This window comes from Carlito syrichta, unplaced genomic scaffold, assembly GCF_000164805.1.
Source record: "Carlito syrichta isolate Samal-C Ts95f unplaced genomic scaffold, Tarsius_syrichta-2.0.1 Scaffold79415, whole genome shotgun sequence".
In the NCBI taxonomy this organism is placed as follows: domain Eukaryota; kingdom Metazoa; phylum Chordata; class Mammalia; order Primates; family Tarsiidae; genus Carlito; species Carlito syrichta.
Window position 1 is genome coordinate 220542 of NW_007023511.1, and position 8472 is coordinate 229013.

General features: G+C 50.5%; 1 pseudogene across 1 annotated transcript; it reads left to right on the top strand.

Annotated features, from left to right (window-relative positions):
• The first annotated feature begins 1207 nt into the window (after positions 1 to 1207).
• On the top strand, positions 1208 to 2599 carry LOC103256712 (annotated as a pseudogene). Its single transcript, XR_002481756.1, has one exon. The product of XR_002481756.1 is annotated as an acyl-protein thioesterase 1 pseudogene (transcript).
• The last annotated feature ends 5873 nt before the right edge of the window (positions 2600 to 8472 follow it).

An 8472-nucleotide genomic window follows, 5' to 3' on the forward strand; every position in this document is an offset into this window, starting at 1 on the left:
AGTTAGGTAAGAGACTGCCTGACGTGACTGCTGAATTGTATTAGGCCTGAAGGTGAAGTTGGTGACTATAGCCAACTGACACCATAAGTCACATGTTGTTCTGCTGACAATGAGCCAGGATTCCAGCTAAGCTCCAGGTCTCTGACACCTCTGTGAATAGACACCGTGATTCTCCATGTCCCTGTCAGGAAGCTGGTAGGTGTTTGGGGGTTTGCGCTTGTGCATGTGCTATGTCTTTTGTTTTGTTTTGGCTTCATGACATGTGTTCCCACTTCCTAACCATGCCCTCCCTAATCATTCCATTGAGGAATGTGATAAGTGCTTTCCACAATGCCCCCAGAGACCTTCATCACCCAGCATTCACACTCTTGATAGTCCCCCAACCCTGACTAGAGCTGAGCTGTGTAAAAACAACAACAACAAAAAGATAGAAATAGTGGTGTGTATTGAGCTGGGCACAGTGGCTCACGCCTGTAATCCCAGCACTTTGGGAGGCCGAGGCAAGAGGATCACTTGCTATGGACAACCTAATGAGTTCTTATCTCTCAAAAAAAAAAAAAAATTACCTGGACTTGGTGGCACACATCTTTGGTCCTAGCTACTTGAGAGGTTGAGGTGGGAGTATCATTTGAGCCCAAGAGGTCAAGGCTGCATAGTTATGATGGCACTACTGTACTTCAGTCTGGGCAATAGAGTGTGAGTCTGTTGAAAGAAAGAAAGAGAGAGAGAGAGGAAGGAAAGAAAGAAAGAAAGAAAGAAAGAAAGAAAGAAAGAAAGAAAGAAAGAAAGAAAGAAATTAAGAAAGAAAGAAAGAAAAGAAAAGAAAAGAAAAAAGAAAGAGGTGGCTTAGGTATGTAGCCTGTAATCCCACACTTTGGGAGGCCAAGGCGAGAGAATTGCCTGAGCTCACGGGTCTGAGACCAGCCTGGGCAACATGGCGAGACCTTGTTTCTACAATAAAGTGGGAGAGAGGGAGAGAGGGGGACAGGGAGAGAAAGAGGAAGAGGGAGAGAAAAAGGGAGAGAGAGAGAGAGAGAGAAAGAAAGGAAGGGAAGCGAAGGGAAGGGAAGTGGGGGCACAGTGCCAAGTAGGTGTGCACACAGCTGAGCGCACACCTGGTGGGGCTGACTGGGATTTGCTCGCATGCCCTTGGGCCTCGGCCTAGAGCCCACTCTCCTTCCACCTGAGCTGTTGGCTGAGCCTGTGTATGTGCGGCAATAACATGTCTGCCCCACTGGCCGCCATCGTGCCCACTGCCCGAAAGTCCACTGCTGCGGTGATTTTCCTTCATGGATTGGGTGATACCTGGCACAGATGGACAGAAGCCTTTGCAGGTATCAGACTTTCCCATATCAAATATATCTCCCCCCATGCACCTGTTATGCCTGTTACATTAAATATGAACATGGCTCTGCCTTCTTAGTTTGATATTGTTGGACTTTCACCAGAGTCACAGGAGGATGAAGCTAGAATTAAACTGGCAGCAGAAAACATAAAAGCTTTGATTGATCAAGAGGTGAAGAATAGCATTCCTTCTAACAGAATTATTTTGGGAGGATTTTCTCAGGGAAGAGCTTTATCTTTATATACCGCTATCACCACATACCAGACACTGGCGGGTGTCACTGCACTCAATTTCTGGCTTCTTCTTCAAGCTTCATTTCCAAAGGGTCCTATCAGTGGCACTAATAAAGATATTTCTATACTTCAATGCCATGGAGATTGAGGCCCTTTAGTTCCCCTGATGTTTGGTTCTCTTACTGTTGAAAAACTAAAAACATTGGTTGATCCAGTCAATGTTAAAACTTATGAAGGCATGATGCACAGTTCATGTCAACAGGAAATGATAGATATCAAGCAATTCATTGATAAACTCCAGCCTCTATTTGATTGACATCATGAAGAGGCCTTGTGTAGAAGAACACCAGCATCATTATAGTAGAGTATAAACCTTCTCCCGTGCCTGGTCTTCAAACTTCTAATGTCTGCGGTGTTAAAATGTTTTGCAAATCATGCCAATGACATAGACTGGATAATGTCTCCTCATGGTAAATTTATGATCTTTTAGGTTTCTATACTTGTATTCTTATAATAAGATCCAGAGCATACTAGTATTAAAATAGGTGAAGCTGCTAGCTTCTTTTTAGTGTAATTCAGCAAAATAATAAAATACTACAACCACATTTTTTTCTTAAATCATTTGAAAATTACTAGTATGCTTAATGAAAATTTGTTCTGGTATAAATGAGAAGTTAAGATATAAATGATTTATGCACGCTGTGACTTAGTTCATGGATTTATTCCAAAATTGCTTAGTCACTATGCAGTGTCTGTATTTTTATATATGTATTGATATGTGCATAATGATTGCAATATGTAATAAAAATGAGGTGATATTACATTATTCCTATTAGGAATAATTATGTTTAGTGTCAATTAAAAGTAATATTGCTCTCTTCAATTAATTGCCCTTTGATATTGGGACCAGGCTTTTCTTTTCCCTGATATCACTTCTACTTAATATTCTTATCTCTCAAGAAACATTTTTAAAAAGTATTTCTTTCTTTATTGTCCTTCATAGCAGACCAAATATTGCCTCCCTGCAGGTGCACACCACCACGGCCAGCTAATTTTTTATGTTTTTTTGAGAGATGAGGTCTCACTATATTGCCCAGGCTGGTCTCCAACTCCTGGGCTCAGTCAATCCTCCTGCCCCAGTCTTCCAGAGTGCTGGGATTACAGGCATGAGCCACTGGGCCCAGCCAGAGGCAAGGTTTAGACAGGATGATCAGGAGGCCTCATGGAGCCGGTGGCTCCTGAGAAATGTTGATGAAGTGAGGGTGCGTGGGCATAGCAGGTACTAAAGCCTTGGCATGGTGAGAGTCAGCAACAAAGACAGCAAGGAGGCTGGGGCAGAGCTAGGACAGATGGGCAGACAATAACATCTGTGACATAATGGGAGAAGGGAGGCAAAGCCCACGGCACTCACAGACCAGGGCCAGGCTGCAGCTTTCTTCTGAGCATCAAGAAGCCACTGGGGACTGGGTGCTGTGGTTCATGCCTGTAATCCTAGAACTTTGGGAGGCCAAGGCGAGACTTCACCTCTACAATAAATCAAAAAAAGTAGCCAGCAGTGGTGACACGTGCCTGTAGTCCCAGCTACTTGGGAGGCTGAGAAGGAAGGTTCGCCTGAGCCCAGGAGATCGAGGCTGTGGTGAGCCGTGATCATACCACTGCACTCCAGTCTGGGTGATAGAGTGAAACCCTGACTCAAAAATTTAAAAAAACCTCGTTGCAGTGGCTCACGCCTGTAATCCTAACACTTTGGGAGGCAGAGGCAAGAGAACTGTGAGACCAGCCTGGGAAACTTGGCGAAACCTCATCGCTGGCTGGGCGCGATAGCTCAAGCCTGGAATTCCAGCACTTTGGGAGGCCGAGGTGAGGGGATTGTCTGAGCCCAGGGGTTCGAAGCCAGCCTGGGCAACTTGGTGATACCTCATCTCTACAATAAGTCAAAAAATTAGCCAGGCATGGTAGTACACACCTGTAGTTCCAGCTACTTGGAAGGCTGAGACAGAAGGAATACTTAAGCACAGCAGGTTGAGGCTGCAGTGGCCATGAGCGTGCCACTGCACTCCAACCTGGGCAACAGGGTGAGACTCCGACCCTCCGCCTCCAAAGAAATAAAAATAAAAAATAGAAAATAAATAGTCGCTGCACACCTGCTAACAGACAAGACCTCGCATGCCCTTCCATGAATTTTAAGCAGCATCCTATATATAAACATAAGACGTTGCGTTTTATCAGTGCTCCAGCTGTTTGAAGGGTCACCTGTTCCCCAGTTTATTTTTTATTCTCTTTATTTTTATGTTTTAAAGAGCGATGAGGTCTGGCTCTGTTGCCCAGGTTGATCTTGACTTCCTGGGCTCAAGCAATCCTCCCACCTCAGCCTCCCAAAGCACTGGGGTTACAGGCATGAGCCGCCACACCCAGCCCTTCAGGGGCACTATGGTTTCCATTCTACAGATGAGGATACTGAGTAAGTGAAACGTTGCCCAAGTCCCCTCACTGGCTGTGGCAGAGCTTGGTAGTGTCTTGGAGATGGTTTCCAAGAAGGAGCTTTAGGAAAGGCCCCTGTTCTTTAGTGTCTTCCTGTAGTGGTGGCTCCCACTTGCCTGTGACAGGCTCAGGACAGGCTGGAGTCACGTGGGGACTAGGGACAGGGTCCCAGAGCAGAAGAAGCCTGCTTCCCTCCACCCTGCTCTGTCCTCCTCCCAGGTGGGAGGTTTAATGACATTCTTCAAGGACGGACTGAGCAGATGAGACCAGGCTGGACAACATAGTGAGAACTTGTATCTTAAGAAAACGCTTTAATATAATTTTTAAAAAAGAATGAGGCGGGTGCGGTGGTTCACACCTGTCATCCCAGCACTTTGGGAAGCTGAGGCAAGAGGATTGCCTGAGTCCAGGGCTTCGAGACCAGCCTGGGCAACTTGGTGAGACCTCATCTCTACAATAATTTAAAAAACTAGCCAGATGTGGTGGTGCATGCCTGTAGTTCCAGCTACTGGGAGGCTGATGCGGAGGGATCGCCTGAGCCCCCCAGCTGGTTGAGGTTGCAGAGGCCATGAGATTCCAACTCAAAAAAAAATCCCATGAGGTTGTTCTGAGGATAAAAGGAGTTGAGCGATGTCAAGTGCAAAGGATACCTGCCACAGAATGAGTAGATAGACTTTGTATCACGGTGACAATACTGCTTGGAGGTACTGTTGCTATTCTTTGTATCGCATGGCAATACCAGCTACTGTATGATCTTGGCCAAGTCAGCACCCCCTTTAAGCCTTCATGCTCCTGTGCTCTGAGATGCTCTTGCCCCCACAGGGGCTGGTGAATAGCCCTCCACTCCAGGCCTCTATGCCAGGCCTCCATGATAGGCCTTCATGGGTGGGGGCTGGGCAGACCCAATGAGGTAGGTAACCCCAGGGTGAACAAGCCATGCCAGGCCTTCATTCCGGGCCTCCATGCCAGGCCTTCAGGCCAGGTCTCCAGGCCAGGGCTTCACACCAGGACTTCACTCCACATCTTCACGCCAGGCCTCCGACACCAGGCCTCCACTCCAGGCCTCCTTGCCAAGCCTCCATGACAGGCCTTTATACCAGATCTCCACATCAGTCCTTCACAGCAGACCTCTATGCCAAGGCTCCATGCCAGGCCTCCACTCCAGGTCTTTACACTGGGCCTCCACTCCAGGCCTCCATGTCAGGTCTTCATGACACGCCTTCACTCCAGGGCTCCACGCCAGGGCTCCATACCAGACTCCAAGACGAGTCACAACTCCACAGCTGCACCTTCAGGAGGTCACAGCAATGGATGACCGAAGAGGTCACACATGTGGGAAACATGATGGTGCCATGAGAAGAGGCAGTGTCATGTGGGAAAGGCCTGTCGCTCACCTCCTGCTCTCTGCCTCCTTTACCACAGGAAGGACAGTGTGCCCTCCACCCCCGACTGCCCCCTTTTCCCTGGTCCCTGAAACAGCTGTGTCAAGTGCACTGCTGTCTGCGTCTGCAATTCCAGGAAACCAGCACGCTTCATCAACATAGTCCAGGAAGCAGATTCCACTGTGAACAAAAGGGTCCAAGCTTCTGAGAAACAGTCTCTCTGCTGACACAGGGGAGGGTCTGGTTGGCACTTGAACCCCCTCCGTGACTCGGGCGCATCTTGCTGAGTCAGAGGGAGGTTACTCATGGGCAGCCTGGGGGCGACGCCGGTGCCCGGGGCAGTGCCAGTGTGGGACAGGGAAGCAGAGGGAGGAAAGAGCATCCTGGACAGGGGCTGGGCAGACACAAAGAGGGGGACAACCCTAGGGCGAGTGAGCTGCTGGCCCTGACCCACTGCGGGTTGAATTTGGCTCTAGTGTCAGAGACCTGACTGTGGCACCAAAAAAAGGTCAACATTGGCAGTGACGGTGTCAACCATATGCGATCACGCCACATTGAGTGAGTCCATCAAAAGAACACATACATGTGAACACGGGTTAAGCATCCATTTAAAAAGGAAGCCACCACCGTTTGACAGTTTTGTGTTTCTGCCCTTCATGAGTGGGTTGGCACAAAGCTGAGCTTCACTTGAGTTCTACTTTCAGATGAGAAGGAGTGACATGGTTTTAGGATACTGATGACCTACGATGTCTCAGAAACCGTCTGTCACTCAGATATCAGAAAAGATGAATATCCTCTAAGGGTGTGTGGCAACCACGAGGAAGTTTCCAAGTACATTTCTGGAGAGCAGGATGGGAGGTTCCGGTGCCCCCAAGCTGGGCACTGGCAGCTTGGGCTGGGACAGTCCTGAGGCGGGAGGCAAGAATGGGAGACTGGGGCTAGCTCTGGGCCGCATGTGGGAAGGCTAGTGAGGAGAGGAAGAGGCAGTCGGCACTCTTATTCTGGGGCCCGGAAGAGCATCTTTCTCTAGCTTGTTACACAGGCTGGCGGGTTGTGTGGGGGAGTCCCCAAGGCGCCTTCCTCCTCCCACACTCTTGGCGCCATAAACCAGCACCCTGACCCTGCCGCCAGCCTCAGGAGTCCAGGGTGAGGACGTCGTTCCAAGGGGCCCAGCCCAGCCTCCCAATTCTTGTAATCGGTTTAGTTACACAGCAAAACTCAGATCAGAGTGGGGATTAGCAGAGTGGGCGTGTGGACGGCGCTTTGAACTTCACAGATGAAAGTCCCGCCCCGCCCCCGCGTGCACAAAGACAGCCGGTGGATTAAACGTGACCTACACGCATGGTTGCCCCTGGGTGATCGACTGACATTCAGAAGGCCTTTCCTGGGCATCCACTCAGGTCTCCCGGGGGGATCAATTCTGTCCTCGGTCTCTGCTCCTGGGACTGCAAGAAAGGTCAGCCTCACCCAGTCTTCTCCAGGGACCCAGGACACGCACCTCCCACCAGATCTGGCTCACCGTTGTGACCGTGTGGGACCAGCGAGGAGCGCCGGAGCTGAGGGTGTCCTGTTCCCAGATGGAGACTGTCCAGTCCTGTCAGCCTCCGTGCACACTGACAGCCACGTTCTCGTACTGGGATGCGGGGCTCCATTCAGCAGCCCACCCCACCCTCACCACGTGCTGCCTCGACACCCCAGCCCTGCCCATGTAGACACAGCAGCAGCCGTATGTTTAGTCTGGGCCGGTGACTCTGGTGGTCCAAGGCGACTGGATCACACCTGCCCAGGCCGGTTTCGTGGTGAACTCTGGAATTCAAAAGATGCTGACCATGCCCTTCAGGCCTTAGAAGCCATGACCATGACCATGGGCCAGGCTGCAGCTGGGGCCCCAGGGAGGTGCGAGGCTGTGTGGTGGGTGGTTTTCTGGCAGTTGGCCTGGCTGCTTGCACCACGGAAGCTCTGCTGAGGTCTCCTGGCACCTTGTGCTCTCCGCCAGGCACACCTGGGTCCACCATGGTGTGGCCCATCACTCAACCCCTGCCCACTGGTCCTACCATGTCCTGCCAAGGTGCCAATGCTGTCCTCCAGGGCAGACCCTTCCCACCACGAGTCTGTCCTCTTGGACTAATCTGAAAGAAACTGGGCTCTTGCCCAAACAGCATTGAACCTGCAGTCCATGAGGGACAGAAGAGGAGGCCTGGGCCCAGGGACAAGTGACAGTCTCAGTACCACACAGCAGCTGGTGACACAGGGGGACCTCTAGTCCCAGACCTTGGCTTCCGAACTGTCACAGGTCACATTGTGTCCTCTGAAAAGATAAGTTGAAGTATCAGCTCCCAGTGCCTGTGAATGTGGCCTTATTTGGAAACAGGGTCTTTGCAGAGGTAATGCATTGAGACGAATTCACGAGGTGGGCCATAACCCACTATGACAGGGGTTCTTAAACAAGAGGGAAGGCAAGCTTGGGGGCTCATACCTGTGATCTCAGCACTTTGGGAGACTGAGGCAGGAGGATCGCTTGTGCCAGGAGTTCAAGACCAGCCCGGAAAACATAGTGAGACCCCATCTGTACAAAATATCACATATTAGCTGGGCGTGGGGGCGCAGCCTATAGTCCAGCTATTCAGGAGGCTGAGGTGGGAGGACCGCATGAACCCAGGATGTTGAAGGCTGCAATGAGCCATGATGGTGGTACTGCACTCCAACCTCGAAAAGAGTGAGACCCCAACTCAAAAAAAGTGGGGGAGACTTGGACAAAGATGCACAGAGGGAAGCAGCTCAGGTGGAGATCAGTGAGGCCACCCAAGCCAGGGACACCTGGACGAGGCCACCAGAGACTACATAGACTTTTTGTCTCATGGTCGCAAGATGGCCGCAGGAACTCCAGACATCACAATTTTATTTGACCACAACTAAAGGCAGAGCACAGAGGGATGAGTATGAGAGCAGTCTCCTATGTAGCCCCGTCTCCCTCCCTCCTCCCCTCTTCTTCCCTTCCTCTCCCCCTTCCCCCTTCCTTCCTTCTTTCTTT